The following is a 12,500-nucleotide window of genomic DNA, read 5'->3' as shown; positions in this document are numbered from 1 at the left end:
ATTTATGAACCAGTAGTTAGAAGTTGAAAAGTTCTAACAGAAACCACAAAGCTCATCTACAGCCACACCACACTGGATACGCCCAATCTCATCTGATCTTGGAAGCTAAGCAGTGTTGGGCCTGGTTAGTACTTGGATGGAAGACCACCTGGGAATACAAGGTGCTGTAGATATTTTTATCCTGCCAACACCGTTCTGTTGATGCATTCCATTTTCAAACGTATTCATTTATGAACCAGTAGTTAGAAGTAGAAAAGTTCTAACAGAAACCATAAAGCTCATCTACAGCCACACCACACTGGATACGCCCAATTTCATTTGATCTTGGAAGCTAAGCAGTGTTGGGCCTGGTTAGTACTTGGATGGGAGACCACCTGGGAATACAAGGTGCTGTAGATAATTTTATACTGTCAACACCGTTCTGTTGATGCATTCCATTTTAAAACGTATTCATTTATGAACCAGTAGTTAGAAGTAGAAAAGTTCTAACAGAAACCACAAAGTTCATCTACAGCCACACCACACTGGATACGCCCAATCTCATCTGATCTTGGAAGCTAAGCAGTGTTGGTCCTGGTTAGTACTTGGATGGGAGACCACCTGGGAATACAATGTGCTGTAGATATTTTTATACTGCCAACACCGTTCTGTTGATGCATTCCATTTTCAAACGTATTCATTTATGAACCAGTAGTTAGAAGTTTAAAAGTTCAAACAGAAACCACAAAGCTCATCTACAGCCACACCACACTGGATACGCCCAATCTCATCTGATCTTGGAAGCTAAGCAGTGTTGGGCCTGGTTAGTACTTGGATGGGAGACCACCTGGGAATGCAAGGTGCTGTAGATATTTTTATCTTGCCAACACCGTTCTGTTGATGCATTCCATTTTCAAACGTATTCATTTATGAACCAGTAGTTAGAAGTAGAAAAGTTCTAACAGAAACCACAAAGCTCATCTACATCCACACCACACTGGATACGCCCAATCTCATCTGATCTTGGAAGCAAAGCAGTGTTGGGCCTGGTTAGTACTTGGATGGGAGACCACCTGGGAATACAAGGTGCTGTAGATATTTTTATACTACCAACACCGTTCTGTTGATGCATTCCATTTTCAAACGTATTCGTTTATGAACCAGTAGTTAGAAGTAGAAAAGTTCTAACAGAAACCATAAAGCTCATCTACAGCCACACTACACTGGATACGCCCAATCTCATCTGATCTTGGAAGCTAAGCAGTGTTGGGACTGGTTAGTACTTGGATGGGAGACCACCTGGAATACAAGGTGCTGTAGATATTTTTATACTACCAACACCGTTCTGTTGATGCATTCCATTTTCAAACGTATTCATTTATGAACCAGTAGTTAGAAGTAGAAAAGTTCTAACAGAAACCAGTAAGTTCATCTACAGCAACACCACACTGGATACGCTCAATCTCATCTGATCTTGGAAGCTAAGCAGTGTTGCGCCTGGTTAGTACTTGGATGGGAGACCACCTGGGAATACAAGGTGCTGTAGATATTTTTATACTGCCAACACCATTCTGTTGATGCATTCCATTTTTAAACGTATTCGTTTATGAACCAGTAGTTAGAAGTAGAAAAGTTCTAACAGAAACCATAAAGCTCATCTACAGCCACACCACACTGGATACGCCCAATCTCATCTGATCTTGGAAGCTAAGCAGTGTTGGGCCTGGTTAGTACTTGGATGGGAGACCACCTGGAATACAAGGTGCTGTAGATATTTTTATACTACCAACACCGTTCTGTTGATGCATTCCATTTTCAAACGTATTCATTTATGAACCAGTAGTTAGAAGTAGAAAAGTTCTAACAGAAACCAGTAAGTTCATCTACAGCAACACCACACTGGATACGCTCAATCTCATCTGATTTTGGAAGCTAAGCAGTGTTGGGCCTGGTTAGTACTTGGATGGGAGACCACCTGGAATACAAGGTGCTGTAGATATTTTTATACTACCAACACCGTTCTGTTGATGCATTCCATTTTCAAACGTATTCATTTATGAACCAGTAGTTAGAAGTAGAAAAGTTCTAACAGAAACCACAAAGCTCATCTACAGCCGCAGCACACTGGATACGCCCAATCTCATCTGATCTTGGAAGCTAAGCAGTGTTGGGCCTGGTTAGTACTTGGATGGGAGACCACCTGGGAATACAAGGTGCTGTAGATATTTTTATACTGCCAACACCGTTCTGTTGATGCATTCCATTTTCAAACGTATTCATTTATGAACCAGTAGTTAGAAGTTGAAAAGTTCTAACAGAAACCACAAAGCTCATCTACAGCCACACCACACTGGATACGCCCAATCTCATCTGATCTTGGAAGCTAAGCAGTGTTGGGCCTGGTTAGTACTTGGATGGGAGACCACCTGGGAATACAAGGTGCTGAAGATAATTTTATACTGTCAACACCGTTCTGTTGATGCATTCCATTTTAAAACGTATTCATTTATGAACCAGTAGTTAGAAGTAGAAAAGTTCTAACAGAAACCACAAAGTTCATCTACAGCCACACCACACTGGATACGCCCAATCTCATCTGATCTTGGAAGCTAAGCAGTGTTGGGCCTGGTTAGTACTTGGATGGGAGACCACCTGGGAATACAAGGTGCTGTAGATATTTTTATACTGCCAACACCGTTCTGTTGATGCATTCCATTTTCAAACGTATTCATTTATGAACCAGTAGTTAGAAGTTTAAAAGTTCAAACAGAAACCACAAAGCTCATCAACAGCCACACCACACTGGATACGCCCAATCTCATCTGATCTTGGAAGCTAAGCAGTGTTGGGCCTGGTTAGTCCTTGGATGGGAGACCACCTGGGAATGCAAGGTGCTGTAGATATTTTTATCCTGCCAACACCGTTCCGTTGATGCATTCCATTTTCAAACGTATTCATTTATGAACCAGTAGTTAGAAGTAGAAAAGTTCTAACAGAAACCACAAAGCTCATCTACAGCCACACCACACTGGATACGCCCAATCTCATCTGATCTTGGAAGCTAAGCAGTGTTGGGCCTGGTTAGTACTTGGATGGGAGACCACCTGGGAATACAAGGTGCTGTAGATATTTTTATCCTGCCAACACCGTTCTGTTGATGCATTCCATTTTAAAACGTATTCATTTATGAACCAGTAGTTAGAAGTAGAAAAGTTCTAACAGAAACCAGAAAATTCATCTACAGCAACATCACACTGGATACGCCCAATCTCTTCTGATCTTGGAAGCTAAGCAGTGTTGGGTCTGGTTAGTACTTGGATGGGAGACCACCTGGGAATACAAGGTGCTGTAGATATTTTTATACTGCCAACACCGTTCTGTTGATGCATTCCATTTTTAAACGTATTCGTTTATGAACCAGTAGTTAGAAGTAGAAAAGTTCTAACAGAAACCTTAAAGCTCATGTACAGCCACACCACACTGGATACGCCCAATCTCATCTGATCTTGGAAGCTAAGCAGTGTTGGGCCTGGTTAGTACTTGGATGGGAGACCACCTGGAATACAAGGTGCTGTAGATATTTTTATACTACCAACACCGTTCTGTTGATGCATTCCATTTTCAAACGTATTCATTTATGAACCAGTAGTTAGAAGTAGAAAAGTTCTTACAGAAACCACAAAGCTCATCTACAGCCACACCACACTGGATACGCCAGATCTCATCTGATCTTGGAAGCTAAGCAGTGTTGGGCCTGGTTAGTACTTGGATGGGAGACCACCTGGGAATACAAGGTGCTGTAGATAATTTTATACTGCCAACACCGTTCTGTTGATGCATTCCATTTTAAAACGTATTCATTTATGAACCAGTAGTTAGAAGTAGAAAATTTCTAACAGAAACCAGAAAATTCATCTACAGCAACACCACACTGGATACGCCCAAACTCATGTGATCTTGGAAGCTAAGCAGTGTTGGGCCTGGTTAGTACTTGGATGGGAGACCACCTGGGAATACAAGGTGCTGTAGATATTTTTATACTGCCAACATCGTTCTGTTGATGCATTCCATTTTCAAACGTATTCAGTTATGAACCAGTAGTTAGAAGTAGAAAAGTTCTAAAAGAAACCACAAAGCTCATCTACAGCCACACCACACTGGATACGCCCAATCTCATCTGATCTTGGAAGCTAAGCAGTGTTGGGCCTGGTTAGTACTTGGATGGGAGACCACCTGGGAATACAAGGTGCTGTAGATATTTTTATACTACCAACACCGTTCTGTTGATGCATTCCATTTTCAAACGTATTCATTTATGAACCAGTAGTTAGAAGTAGAAAAGTTCTAACAGAAACCACAAAGCTCATCTACAGCCACACCACACTGGATACGCCCAATCTCATCTGATCTTGGAAGCTAAGCAGTGTTGGGCCTGGTTAGTACTTGGATGGGAGACCACCTGGGAATACAAGGTGCTGTAGATATTTTTATCCTGCCAACACCGTTCTGTTGATGCATTCCATTTTAAAACGTATTCATTTATGAACCAGTAGTTAGAAGTAGAAAAGTTCTAACAGAAACCAGAAAATTCATCTACAGCAACACCACACTGGATACGCCCAATCTCTTCTGATCTTGGAAGCTAAGCAGTGTTGGGTCTGGTTAGTACTTGGATGGGAGACCACCTGGGAATACAAGGTGCTGTAGATATTTTTATACTGCCAACACCGTTCTGTTGATGCATTCCATTTTCAAACGTATTCATTTATGAACCAGTAGTTAGAAGTAGAAAAGTTCTAACAGAAACCACAAAGCTCATCTACAGCCACACCACACTGGATACGCCCAATCTCATCTGATCTTGGAAGCTAAGCAGTGTTGGGCCTGGTTAGTACTTGGATGGGAGACCACCTGGGAATACAAGGTGCTGTAGATATTTTTATACTACCAACACCGTTCTGTTGATGCATTCCATTTTCAAACGTATTCATTTATGAACCAGTAGTTAGAAGTAGAAAAGTTCTAACAGAAACCATAAATCTCATCTACAGCCACACCACACTGGATACGCCCAATCTCATCTGATCTTGGAAGCTAAGCAGTGTTGGGCCTGGTTAGTACTTGGATGGGAGACCACCTGGGAATACAAGGTGCTGTAGATATTTTTATACTACCAACACCGTTCTGTTGATGCATTCCATTTTCAAACGTATTCATTTATGAACCAGTAGTTAGAAGTAGAAAAGTTCTAACAGAAACCACAAAGCTCATCTACAGCTACACCACACTGGATACGCCCAATCTCATCTGATCTTGGAAGCTAAGCAGTGTTGGGCCTGGTTAGTACTTGGATGGGAGACCACCTGGGAATACAAGGTGCTGTAGATATTTTTATCCTGCCAACACCGTTCTGTTGATGCATTCCATTTTCAAACGTATTCATTTATGAACCAGTAGTTAGAAGTAGAAAAGTTCTAACAGAAACCACAAAGCTCATCTACAGCCACACCACACTGGATACGCCCAATCTCATCTGATCTTGGAAGCTAAGCAGTGTTGGGCCTGGTTAGTACTTGGATGGGAGACCACCTGGGAATACAAGGTGCTGTAGATATTTTTATCCTGCCAACACCGTTCTGTTGATGCATTCCATTTTAAAACGTATTCATTTATGAACCAGTAGTTAGAAGTAGAAAAGTTCTAACAGAAACCAGAAAATTCATCTACAGCAACACCACACTGGATACGCCCAATCTCATCTGATCTTGGAAGCTAAGCAGTGTTGTGTCTGGTTAGTACTTGGATGGGAGACCACCTGGGAATACAAGGTGCTGTAGATGTTTTTATACTGCCAACACCGTTCTGTTGATGCATTCCATTTTCAAACGTATTCATTTATGAACCAGTAGTTAGAAGTAGAAAAGTTCTAACAGAAACCACAAAGCTCATCTACAGCCACACCACACTGGGTACGCCCAATCTCATCTGATCTTGGAAGCTAAGCAGTGTTGGGCCTGGTTAGTACTTGGATGGGAGACCACCTGGGAATACAAGGTGCTGTAGATATTTTTATACTACCAACACCGTTCTGTTGATGCATTCCATTTTCAAACGTATTCATTTATGAACCAGTAGTTAGAAGTAGAAAAGTTCTAACAGAAACCATAAATCTCATCTACAGCCACACCACACTGGATACGCCCAATCTCATCTGATCTTGGAAGCTAAGCAGTGTTGGGCCTGGTTAGTACTTGGATGGGAGACCACCTGGGAATACAAGGTGCTGTAGATATTTTTATACTACCAACACCGTTCTGTTGATGCATTCCATTTTCAAACGTATTCATTTATGAACCAGTAGTTAGAAGTAGAAAAGTTCTAACAGAAACCACAAAGCTCATCTATAGCCACACCACACTGGATACGCCCAATCTCATCTGATCTTGGAAGCTAAGCAGTGTTGGGCCTGGTTAGTACTTGGATGGGAGACCACCTGGGAATACAAGGTGCTGTAGATATTTTTATCCTGCCAACACCGTTCTGTTGATGCATTCCATTTTCAAACGTATTCATTTATGAACCAGTAGTTAGAAGTAGAAAAGTTCTAACAGAAACCACAAAGCTCATCTACAGCCACACCACACTGAATACGCCCAATCTCATCTGATCTTGGAAGCTAAGCAGTGTTGGGCCTGGTTAGTACTTGGATGGGAGACCACCTGGGAATACAAGGTGCTGTAGATATTTTTATCCTGCCAACACCGTTCTGTTGATGCATTCCATTTTAAAACGTATTCAATTATGAACCAGTAGTTAGAAGTAGAAAAGTTCTAACAGAAACCAGAAAATTCATCTACAGCAACACCACACTGGATACGCCCAATCTCATCTGATCTTGGAAGCTAAGCAGTGTTGGGCCTGGTTAGTACTTGGATGGGAGACCACCTGGGAATACAAGGTGCTGTAGATATTTTTATACTACCAACACCGTTCTGTTGATGCATTCCATTTTCAAACGTATTCGTTTATGAACCAGTAGTTAGAAGTAGAAAAGTTCTAACAGAAACCATAAATCTCATCTACAGCCACACCACACTGGATACGCCCAATCTCATCTGATCTTGGAAGCTAAGCAGTGTTGGGCCTGGTTAGTACTTGGATGGGAGACCACCTGGGAATACAAGGTGCTGTAGATATTTTTATACTACCAACACCGTTCTGTTGATGCATTCCATTTTCAAACGTATTCATTTATGAACCAGTAGTTAGAAGTAGAAAAGTTCTAACAGAAACCACAAAGCTCATCTACAGCTACACCACACTGGATACGCCCAATCTCATCTGATCTTGGAAGCTAAGCAGTGTTGGGCCTGGTTAGTACTTGGATGGGAGACCACCTGGGAATACAAGGTGCTGTAGATATTTTTATCCTGCCAACACCGTTCTGTTGATGCATTCCATTTTCAAACGTATTCATTTATGAACCAGTAGTTAGAAGTAGAAAAGTTCTAACAGAAACCACAAAGCTCATCTACAGCCACACCACACTGGATACGCCCAATCTCATCTGATCTTGGAAGCTAAGCAGTGTTGGGCCTGGTTAGTACTTGGATGGGAGACCACCTGGGAATACAAGGTGCTGTAGATATTTTTATCCTGCCAACACCGTTCTGTTGATGCATTCCATTTTCAAACGTATTCATTTATGAACCAGTAGTTAGAAGTAGAAAAGTTCTAACAGAAACCAGAAAATTCATCTACAGCAACACCACACTGGATACGCCCAATCTCATCTGATCTTGGAAGCTAAGCAGTGTTGTGTCTGGTTAGTACTTGGATGGGAGACCACCTGGGAATACAAGGTGCTGTAGATATTTTTATACTGCCAACACCGTTCTGTTGATGCATTCCATTTTCAAACGTATTCATTTATGAACCAGTAGTTAGAAGTAGAAAAGTTCTAACAGAAACCACAAAGCTCATCTACAGCCACACCACACTGGGTACGCCCAATCTCATCTGATCTTGGAAGCTAAGCAGTGTTGGGCCTGGTTAGTACTTGGATGGGAGACCACCTGGGAATACAAGGTGCTGTAGATATTTTTATACTACCAACACCGTTCTGTTGATGCATTCCATTTTCAAACGTATTCATTTATGAACCAGTAGTTAGAAGTAGAAAAGTTCTAACAGAAACCATAAATCTCATCTACAGCCACACCACACTGGATACGCCCAATCTCATCTGATCTTGGAAGCTAAGCAGTGTTGGGCCTGGTTAGTACTTGGATGGGAGACCACCTGGGAATACAAGGTGCTGTAGATATTTTTATACTACCAACACCGTTCTGTTGATGCATTCCATTTTCAAACGTATTCATTTATGAACCAGTAGTTAGAAGTAGAAAAGTTCTAACAGAAACCACAAAGCTCATCTATAGCCACACCACACTGGATACGCCCAATCTCATCTGATCTTGGAAGCTAAGCAGTGTTGGGCCTGGTTAGTACTTGGATGGGAGACCACCTGGGAATACAAGGTGCTGTAGATATTTTTATCCTGCCAACACCGTTCTGTTGACGCATTCCATTTTCAAACGTATTCATTTATGAACCAGTAGTTAGAAGTAGAAAAGTTCTAACAGAAACCACAAAGCTCATCTACAGCCACACCACACTGAATACGCCCAATCTCATCTGATCTTGGAAGCTAAGCAGTGTTGGGCCTGGTTAGTACTTGGATGGGAGACCACCTGGGAATACAAGGTGCTGTAGATATTTTTATCCTGCCAACACCGTTCTGTTGATGCATTCCATTTTAAAACGTATTCAATTATGAACCAGTAGTTAGAAGTAGAAAAGTTCTAACAGAAACCAGAAAATTCATCTACAGCAACACCACACTGGATACGCCCAATCTCATCTGATCTTGGAAGCTAAGCAGTGTTGGGTCTGGTTAGTACTTGGATGGGAGACCACCTGGAAATACAAGGTGCTGTAGATATTTTTATACTGCCAACACCGTTCTGTTGATGCATTCCATTTTCAAACGTATTCATTTATGAACCAGTAGTTAGAAGTAGAAAAGTTCTAACAGAAACCACAAAGCTCATCTACAGCCACACCACACTTGATACGCCCAATCTCATCTGATCTTGGAAGCTAAGCAGTGTTGGGCCTGGTTAGTACTTGGATGGGAGACCACCTGGGAATACAAGGTGCTGTAGATATTTTTATACTACCAACACCGTTCTGTTGATGCATTCCATTTTCAAACGTATTCATTTATGAACCAGTAGTTAGAAGTAGAAAAGTTCTAACAGAAACCATAAAGCTCATCTACAGCCACACCACACTGGATACGCCCAATCTCATCTGATCTTGGAAGCTAAGCAGTGTTGGGCCTGGTTAGTACTTGGATGGGAGACCACCTGGGAATACAAGATGCTGTAGATAATTTTATACTGCCAACACCGTTCTGTTGATGCATTCCATTTTCAAACGTATTCATTTATGAACCAGTAGTTAGAAGTAGAAAAGTTCTAACAGAAACCACAATGCTCATCTACAGCCACACCACACTGGATACGCCCAATCTCATCTGATCTTGGAAGCTAAGCAGTGTTGGGCCTGGTTAGTACTTGGATGGGAGACCACCTGGGAATACAAGGTGCTGTAGATATTTTTATACTACCAACACCGTTCTGTTGATGCATTCCATTTTCAAACGTATTCGTTTATGAACCAGTAGTTAGAAGTAGAAAAGTTCTAACAGAAACCACAAAGCTCATCTACAGCCACACCACACTGGATACGCCCAATCTCATCTGATCTTGGAAGCTAAGCAGTGTTGGGCCTGGTTAGTACTTGGATGGGAGACCACCTGGGAATACAAGGTGCTGTAGATATTTTTATACTGCCAACACCGTTCTGTTGATGCATTCCATTTTCAAACGTATTCATTTATGAACCAGTAGTTAGAAGTAGAAAAGTTCTAACAGAAACCACAAAGCTCATCTACAGCCACACCACACTGGATACGCCCAATCTCATCTGATCTTGGAAGCTAAGCAGTGTTGGGCCTGGTTAGTACTTGGATGGGAGACCACCTGGGAATACAAGGTGCTGTAGATATTTTTATCCTTCCAATACCGTTCTGTTGATGCATTCCATTTTCAAACGTATTCATTTATGAACCAGTAGTTAGAAGTAGAAAAGTTCTAACAGAAACCACAAAGCTCATCTACCGCCACACCACACTGGATACGCCCAATCTCATCTGATCTTGGAAGCTAAGCAGTGTTGGGCCTGGTTAGTACTTGGATGGGAGACCACCTGGGAATACAAGGTGCTGTAGATATTTTTATACTACCAACACCGTTCTGTTGATGCATTCCATTTTCAAACGTATTCGTTTATGAACCAGTAGTTAGAAGTAGAAAAGTTCTAACAGAAACCATAAATCTCATCTACAGCCACACCACACTGGATACGCCCAATCTCATCTGATCTTGGAAGCTAAGCAGTGTTGGGCCTGGTTAGTACTTGGATGGGAGACCACCTGGGAATACAAGGTGCTGTAGATATTTTTATACTACCAACACCGTTCTGTTGATGCATTCCATTTTCAAACGTATTCATTTATGAACCAGTAGTTAGAAGTAGAAAAGTTCTAACAGAAACCACAAAGCTCATCTACAGCCACACCACACTGGATACGCCCAATCTCATCTATTCTTGGAAGCTAAGCAGTGTTGGGCCTGGTTAGTACTTGGATGGGAGACCACCTGGGAATACAAGGTGCTGTAGATATTTTTATCCTGCCAACACCGTTCTGTTGATGCATTCCATTTTCAAACGTATTCATTTATGAACCAGTAGTTAGAAGTAGAAAAGTTCTAACAGAAACCACAAAGCTCATCTACAGCCACACAACACTGGATACGCCCAATCTCATCTGATCTTGGAAGCTAAGCAGTGTTGGGCCTGGTTAGTACTTGGATGGGAGACCACCTGGGAATACAAGGTGCTGTAGATATTTATATCCTGCCAACACCGTTCTGTTGATGCATTCCATTTTAAAACGTATTCATTTATGAACCAGTAGTTAGAAGTAGAAAAGTTCTAACAGAAACCAGAAAATTCATCTACAGCAACACCACACTGGATACGCCCAATCTCATCTGATCTTGGAAGCTAAGCAGTGTTGGGTCTGGTTAGTACTTGGATGGGAGACCACCTGGGAATACAAGGTGCTGTAGATATTTTTATACTGCCAACACCGTTCTGTTGATGCATTCCATTTTCAAACGTATTCATTTATGAACCAGTAGTTAGAAGTAGAAAAGTTCTAACAGAAACCACAAAGCTCATCTACAGCCACACCACACTGGATACGCCCAATCTCATCTGATCTTGGAAGCTAAGCAGTGTTGGGCCTGGTTAGTACTTGGATGGGAAACCACCTGGGAATACAAGGTGCTGTAGATATTTTTTTATTAACAACACCGTTCTGTTGATTTATTCCATTTTCAAACGTATTCATTTATGAACCAGTAGTTAGAAGTAGAAAAGTTCTAACAGAAACCATAAAGCTCATCTACAGCCACACCACACTGGATACGCCCAATCTCATCTGATCTTGGAAGCTAAGCAGTGTTGGGCCTGGTTAGTACTTGGATGGGAGACCACCTGAGAATACAAGGTGCTGTAGATAATTTTATACTGCCAACACCGTTCTGTTGATGCATTCCATTTTCAAACGTATTCATTTATGAACCAGTAGTTAGAAGTAGAAAAGTTCTAACAGAAACCACAAAGCTCATCTACAGCCACACCACACTGGATACGCCCAATCTCATCTGATCTTGGAAGCTAAGCAGTGTTGGGCCTGGTTAGTACTTGGATGGGAGACCACCTGGGAATACAAGGTGCTGTAGATATTTTTTTATTACCAACACCGTTCTGTTGATGCATTCCATTTTCAAACGTATTCATTTATGAACCAGTAGTTAGAAGTAGAAAAGTTCTAACAGAAACCATAAAGCTCATCTACAGCCACACCACACTGGATACGCCCAATCTCATCTGATCTTGGAAGCTAAGCAGTGTTGGGCCTGGTTAGTACTTGGATGGGAGACCACCTGAGAATACAAGGTGCTGTAGATAATTTTATACTGCCAACACCGTTCTGTTGATGCATTCCATTTTCAAACGTATTCATTTATGAACCAGTAGTTAGAAGTAGAAAAGTTCTAACAGAAACCACAAAGCTCATCTACAGCCACACCACACTGGATACGCCCAATCTCATCTGATCTTGGAAGCTAAGCAGTGTTGGGCCTGGTTAGTACTTGGATGGGAGACCACCTGGGAATACAAGGTGCTGTAGATATTTTTATACTACCAACACCGTTCTGTTGATGCATTCCATTTCAAACGTATTTGTTTATGAACCAGTAGTTAGAAGTAGAAAAGTTCTAACAGAAACCATAAAGCTCATCTACAGCCACACCACACTA

At 41.7% G+C, this 12,500-nt stretch overlaps 48 non-coding genes and 8 pseudogenes across 48 annotated transcripts in view; all 56 read left to right on the top strand.

Moving 5' to 3' along the window:
* Positions 1 to 54: 54 nt before the first annotated feature.
* LOC135061413 (5S ribosomal RNA) lies at positions 55 to 173 on the top strand. The gene has a single exon (XR_010247794.1). It is a non-coding gene; the product is annotated as a 5S ribosomal RNA (ribosomal RNA).
* A 107-nt stretch (positions 174 to 280) lies between these two features.
* On the top strand, positions 281 to 399 carry LOC135063409 (5S ribosomal RNA). The gene has a single exon (XR_010249742.1). It is a non-coding gene; the product is annotated as a 5S ribosomal RNA (ribosomal RNA).
* Positions 400 to 506: 107 nt separating this feature from the next.
* On the top strand, positions 507 to 625 carry LOC134886245 (5S ribosomal RNA). The gene has a single exon (XR_010170335.1). It is a non-coding gene; the product is annotated as a 5S ribosomal RNA (ribosomal RNA).
* Positions 626 to 732: 107 nt separating this feature from the next.
* LOC134901878 (5S ribosomal RNA) lies at positions 733 to 851 on the top strand. The gene has a single exon (XR_010175354.1). It is a non-coding gene; the product is annotated as a 5S ribosomal RNA (ribosomal RNA).
* A 107-nt stretch (positions 852 to 958) lies between these two features.
* Positions 959 to 1,077, top strand: LOC135070028 (5S ribosomal RNA). Its single transcript, XR_010256202.1, has one exon. It is a non-coding gene; the product is annotated as a 5S ribosomal RNA (ribosomal RNA).
* A 107-nt stretch (positions 1,078 to 1,184) lies between these two features.
* LOC134894079 (5S ribosomal RNA) lies at positions 1,185 to 1,302 on the top strand (annotated as a pseudogene).
* Positions 1,303 to 1,409: 107 nt separating this feature from the next.
* On the top strand, positions 1,410 to 1,528 carry LOC134889268 (5S ribosomal RNA; annotated as a pseudogene).
* Positions 1,529 to 1,635: 107 nt separating this feature from the next.
* On the top strand, positions 1,636 to 1,753 carry LOC134884783 (5S ribosomal RNA). The gene has a single exon (XR_010168918.1). It is a non-coding gene; the product is annotated as a 5S ribosomal RNA (ribosomal RNA).
* Positions 1,754 to 1,860: 107 nt separating this feature from the next.
* LOC134893745 (5S ribosomal RNA) lies at positions 1,861 to 1,978 on the top strand (annotated as a pseudogene).
* A 107-nt stretch (positions 1,979 to 2,085) lies between these two features.
* On the top strand, positions 2,086 to 2,204 carry LOC134885458 (5S ribosomal RNA). Its single transcript, XR_010169571.1, has one exon. It is a non-coding gene; the product is annotated as a 5S ribosomal RNA (ribosomal RNA).
* Positions 2,205 to 2,311: 107 nt separating this feature from the next.
* LOC135065095 (5S ribosomal RNA) lies at positions 2,312 to 2,430 on the top strand. The gene has a single exon (XR_010251384.1). It is a non-coding gene; the product is annotated as a 5S ribosomal RNA (ribosomal RNA).
* Positions 2,431 to 2,537: 107 nt separating this feature from the next.
* Positions 2,538 to 2,656, top strand: LOC134891772 (5S ribosomal RNA). Its single transcript, XR_010171498.1, has one exon. It is a non-coding gene; the product is annotated as a 5S ribosomal RNA (ribosomal RNA).
* A 107-nt stretch (positions 2,657 to 2,763) lies between these two features.
* Positions 2,764 to 2,882, top strand: LOC134886036 (5S ribosomal RNA). The gene has a single exon (XR_010170133.1). It is a non-coding gene; the product is annotated as a 5S ribosomal RNA (ribosomal RNA).
* Positions 2,883 to 2,989: 107 nt separating this feature from the next.
* On the top strand, positions 2,990 to 3,108 carry LOC134891760 (5S ribosomal RNA). The gene has a single exon (XR_010171497.1). It is a non-coding gene; the product is annotated as a 5S ribosomal RNA (ribosomal RNA).
* Positions 3,109 to 3,215: 107 nt separating this feature from the next.
* Positions 3,216 to 3,334, top strand: LOC134889920 (5S ribosomal RNA; annotated as a pseudogene).
* A 107-nt stretch (positions 3,335 to 3,441) lies between these two features.
* Positions 3,442 to 3,559, top strand: LOC134890579 (5S ribosomal RNA; annotated as a pseudogene).
* Positions 3,560 to 3,666: 107 nt separating this feature from the next.
* LOC135067388 (5S ribosomal RNA) lies at positions 3,667 to 3,785 on the top strand. Its single transcript, XR_010253604.1, has one exon. It is a non-coding gene; the product is annotated as a 5S ribosomal RNA (ribosomal RNA).
* A 107-nt stretch (positions 3,786 to 3,892) lies between these two features.
* On the top strand, positions 3,893 to 4,011 carry LOC134885183 (5S ribosomal RNA). Its single transcript, XR_010169305.1, has one exon. It is a non-coding gene; the product is annotated as a 5S ribosomal RNA (ribosomal RNA).
* Positions 4,012 to 4,118: 107 nt separating this feature from the next.
* LOC134891749 (5S ribosomal RNA) lies at positions 4,119 to 4,237 on the top strand. The gene has a single exon (XR_010171496.1). It is a non-coding gene; the product is annotated as a 5S ribosomal RNA (ribosomal RNA).
* A 107-nt stretch (positions 4,238 to 4,344) lies between these two features.
* On the top strand, positions 4,345 to 4,463 carry LOC134891737 (5S ribosomal RNA). Its single transcript, XR_010171494.1, has one exon. It is a non-coding gene; the product is annotated as a 5S ribosomal RNA (ribosomal RNA).
* Positions 4,464 to 4,570: 107 nt separating this feature from the next.
* On the top strand, positions 4,571 to 4,689 carry LOC134885790 (5S ribosomal RNA). Its single transcript, XR_010169895.1, has one exon. It is a non-coding gene; the product is annotated as a 5S ribosomal RNA (ribosomal RNA).
* A 107-nt stretch (positions 4,690 to 4,796) lies between these two features.
* Positions 4,797 to 4,915, top strand: LOC134891726 (5S ribosomal RNA). Its single transcript, XR_010171492.1, has one exon. It is a non-coding gene; the product is annotated as a 5S ribosomal RNA (ribosomal RNA).
* A 107-nt stretch (positions 4,916 to 5,022) lies between these two features.
* On the top strand, positions 5,023 to 5,141 carry LOC134891714 (5S ribosomal RNA). The gene has a single exon (XR_010171491.1). It is a non-coding gene; the product is annotated as a 5S ribosomal RNA (ribosomal RNA).
* Positions 5,142 to 5,248: 107 nt separating this feature from the next.
* Positions 5,249 to 5,367, top strand: LOC135058438 (5S ribosomal RNA). Its single transcript, XR_010244866.1, has one exon. It is a non-coding gene; the product is annotated as a 5S ribosomal RNA (ribosomal RNA).
* A 107-nt stretch (positions 5,368 to 5,474) lies between these two features.
* On the top strand, positions 5,475 to 5,593 carry LOC134891703 (5S ribosomal RNA). The gene has a single exon (XR_010171490.1). It is a non-coding gene; the product is annotated as a 5S ribosomal RNA (ribosomal RNA).
* A 107-nt stretch (positions 5,594 to 5,700) lies between these two features.
* Positions 5,701 to 5,819, top strand: LOC134890511 (5S ribosomal RNA; annotated as a pseudogene).
* A 107-nt stretch (positions 5,820 to 5,926) lies between these two features.
* On the top strand, positions 5,927 to 6,045 carry LOC135059445 (5S ribosomal RNA). The gene has a single exon (XR_010245847.1). It is a non-coding gene; the product is annotated as a 5S ribosomal RNA (ribosomal RNA).
* A 107-nt stretch (positions 6,046 to 6,152) lies between these two features.
* Positions 6,153 to 6,271, top strand: LOC134891691 (5S ribosomal RNA). The gene has a single exon (XR_010171489.1). It is a non-coding gene; the product is annotated as a 5S ribosomal RNA (ribosomal RNA).
* A 107-nt stretch (positions 6,272 to 6,378) lies between these two features.
* Positions 6,379 to 6,497, top strand: LOC134901799 (5S ribosomal RNA). The gene has a single exon (XR_010175279.1). It is a non-coding gene; the product is annotated as a 5S ribosomal RNA (ribosomal RNA).
* Positions 6,498 to 6,604: 107 nt separating this feature from the next.
* LOC135060761 (5S ribosomal RNA) lies at positions 6,605 to 6,723 on the top strand. Its single transcript, XR_010247150.1, has one exon. It is a non-coding gene; the product is annotated as a 5S ribosomal RNA (ribosomal RNA).
* Positions 6,724 to 6,830: 107 nt separating this feature from the next.
* Positions 6,831 to 6,949, top strand: LOC135059882 (5S ribosomal RNA). Its single transcript, XR_010246279.1, has one exon. It is a non-coding gene; the product is annotated as a 5S ribosomal RNA (ribosomal RNA).
* Positions 6,950 to 7,056: 107 nt separating this feature from the next.
* Positions 7,057 to 7,175, top strand: LOC134891679 (5S ribosomal RNA). The gene has a single exon (XR_010171487.1). It is a non-coding gene; the product is annotated as a 5S ribosomal RNA (ribosomal RNA).
* A 107-nt stretch (positions 7,176 to 7,282) lies between these two features.
* On the top strand, positions 7,283 to 7,401 carry LOC135058437 (5S ribosomal RNA). The gene has a single exon (XR_010244865.1). It is a non-coding gene; the product is annotated as a 5S ribosomal RNA (ribosomal RNA).
* A 107-nt stretch (positions 7,402 to 7,508) lies between these two features.
* Positions 7,509 to 7,627, top strand: LOC134891667 (5S ribosomal RNA). The gene has a single exon (XR_010171486.1). It is a non-coding gene; the product is annotated as a 5S ribosomal RNA (ribosomal RNA).
* Positions 7,628 to 7,734: 107 nt separating this feature from the next.
* Positions 7,735 to 7,853, top strand: LOC134889704 (5S ribosomal RNA; annotated as a pseudogene).
* A 107-nt stretch (positions 7,854 to 7,960) lies between these two features.
* Positions 7,961 to 8,079, top strand: LOC135059444 (5S ribosomal RNA). Its single transcript, XR_010245846.1, has one exon. It is a non-coding gene; the product is annotated as a 5S ribosomal RNA (ribosomal RNA).
* A 107-nt stretch (positions 8,080 to 8,186) lies between these two features.
* On the top strand, positions 8,187 to 8,305 carry LOC134891656 (5S ribosomal RNA). Its single transcript, XR_010171485.1, has one exon. It is a non-coding gene; the product is annotated as a 5S ribosomal RNA (ribosomal RNA).
* A 107-nt stretch (positions 8,306 to 8,412) lies between these two features.
* Positions 8,413 to 8,531, top strand: LOC134901798 (5S ribosomal RNA). Its single transcript, XR_010175278.1, has one exon. It is a non-coding gene; the product is annotated as a 5S ribosomal RNA (ribosomal RNA).
* A 107-nt stretch (positions 8,532 to 8,638) lies between these two features.
* Positions 8,639 to 8,757, top strand: LOC135060749 (5S ribosomal RNA). The gene has a single exon (XR_010247139.1). It is a non-coding gene; the product is annotated as a 5S ribosomal RNA (ribosomal RNA).
* A 107-nt stretch (positions 8,758 to 8,864) lies between these two features.
* LOC134887518 (5S ribosomal RNA) lies at positions 8,865 to 8,983 on the top strand (annotated as a pseudogene).
* Positions 8,984 to 9,090: 107 nt separating this feature from the next.
* LOC135058953 (5S ribosomal RNA) lies at positions 9,091 to 9,209 on the top strand. Its single transcript, XR_010245373.1, has one exon. It is a non-coding gene; the product is annotated as a 5S ribosomal RNA (ribosomal RNA).
* Positions 9,210 to 9,316: 107 nt separating this feature from the next.
* LOC135065423 (5S ribosomal RNA) lies at positions 9,317 to 9,435 on the top strand. The gene has a single exon (XR_010251707.1). It is a non-coding gene; the product is annotated as a 5S ribosomal RNA (ribosomal RNA).
* Positions 9,436 to 9,542: 107 nt separating this feature from the next.
* Positions 9,543 to 9,661, top strand: LOC134891644 (5S ribosomal RNA). Its single transcript, XR_010171484.1, has one exon. It is a non-coding gene; the product is annotated as a 5S ribosomal RNA (ribosomal RNA).
* Positions 9,662 to 9,768: 107 nt separating this feature from the next.
* On the top strand, positions 9,769 to 9,887 carry LOC134891633 (5S ribosomal RNA). The gene has a single exon (XR_010171483.1). It is a non-coding gene; the product is annotated as a 5S ribosomal RNA (ribosomal RNA).
* A 107-nt stretch (positions 9,888 to 9,994) lies between these two features.
* LOC134891621 (5S ribosomal RNA) lies at positions 9,995 to 10,113 on the top strand. The gene has a single exon (XR_010171480.1). It is a non-coding gene; the product is annotated as a 5S ribosomal RNA (ribosomal RNA).
* A 107-nt stretch (positions 10,114 to 10,220) lies between these two features.
* LOC135065292 (5S ribosomal RNA) lies at positions 10,221 to 10,339 on the top strand. The gene has a single exon (XR_010251575.1). It is a non-coding gene; the product is annotated as a 5S ribosomal RNA (ribosomal RNA).
* A 107-nt stretch (positions 10,340 to 10,446) lies between these two features.
* LOC134891610 (5S ribosomal RNA) lies at positions 10,447 to 10,565 on the top strand. Its single transcript, XR_010171479.1, has one exon. It is a non-coding gene; the product is annotated as a 5S ribosomal RNA (ribosomal RNA).
* Positions 10,566 to 10,672: 107 nt separating this feature from the next.
* Positions 10,673 to 10,791, top strand: LOC134886411 (5S ribosomal RNA). The gene has a single exon (XR_010170494.1). It is a non-coding gene; the product is annotated as a 5S ribosomal RNA (ribosomal RNA).
* A 107-nt stretch (positions 10,792 to 10,898) lies between these two features.
* LOC135067812 (5S ribosomal RNA) lies at positions 10,899 to 11,017 on the top strand. The gene has a single exon (XR_010254021.1). It is a non-coding gene; the product is annotated as a 5S ribosomal RNA (ribosomal RNA).
* A 107-nt stretch (positions 11,018 to 11,124) lies between these two features.
* LOC135067359 (5S ribosomal RNA) lies at positions 11,125 to 11,243 on the top strand. The gene has a single exon (XR_010253576.1). It is a non-coding gene; the product is annotated as a 5S ribosomal RNA (ribosomal RNA).
* A 107-nt stretch (positions 11,244 to 11,350) lies between these two features.
* LOC135058774 (5S ribosomal RNA) lies at positions 11,351 to 11,469 on the top strand. The gene has a single exon (XR_010245198.1). It is a non-coding gene; the product is annotated as a 5S ribosomal RNA (ribosomal RNA).
* Positions 11,470 to 11,576: 107 nt separating this feature from the next.
* Positions 11,577 to 11,695, top strand: LOC134901315 (5S ribosomal RNA). The gene has a single exon (XR_010174804.1). It is a non-coding gene; the product is annotated as a 5S ribosomal RNA (ribosomal RNA).
* A 107-nt stretch (positions 11,696 to 11,802) lies between these two features.
* On the top strand, positions 11,803 to 11,921 carry LOC134891598 (5S ribosomal RNA). Its single transcript, XR_010171478.1, has one exon. It is a non-coding gene; the product is annotated as a 5S ribosomal RNA (ribosomal RNA).
* Positions 11,922 to 12,028: 107 nt separating this feature from the next.
* Positions 12,029 to 12,147, top strand: LOC134901314 (5S ribosomal RNA). The gene has a single exon (XR_010174803.1). It is a non-coding gene; the product is annotated as a 5S ribosomal RNA (ribosomal RNA).
* Positions 12,148 to 12,254: 107 nt separating this feature from the next.
* LOC134891587 (5S ribosomal RNA) lies at positions 12,255 to 12,373 on the top strand. The gene has a single exon (XR_010171477.1). It is a non-coding gene; the product is annotated as a 5S ribosomal RNA (ribosomal RNA).
* A 106-nt stretch (positions 12,374 to 12,479) lies between these two features.
* The window catches only part of LOC135066025 (5S ribosomal RNA), a 119-nt gene continuing 98 nt past the window's right edge, over positions 12,480 to 12,500 (top strand). The window contains exon 1 of the ribosomal RNA XR_010252286.1: positions 12,480 to 12,500. This exon is cut by the window's right edge and continues 98 nt beyond it. This is a non-coding gene — a ribosomal RNA (5S ribosomal RNA).

This window comes from Pseudophryne corroboree, chromosome 3 (assembly GCF_028390025.1).
Source record: "Pseudophryne corroboree isolate aPseCor3 chromosome 3, aPseCor3.hap2, whole genome shotgun sequence".
NCBI lineage: Eukaryota > Metazoa > Chordata > Amphibia > Anura > Myobatrachidae > Pseudophryne > Pseudophryne corroboree.
This window is presented reverse-complemented; position numbering and strand designations above follow the sequence as displayed.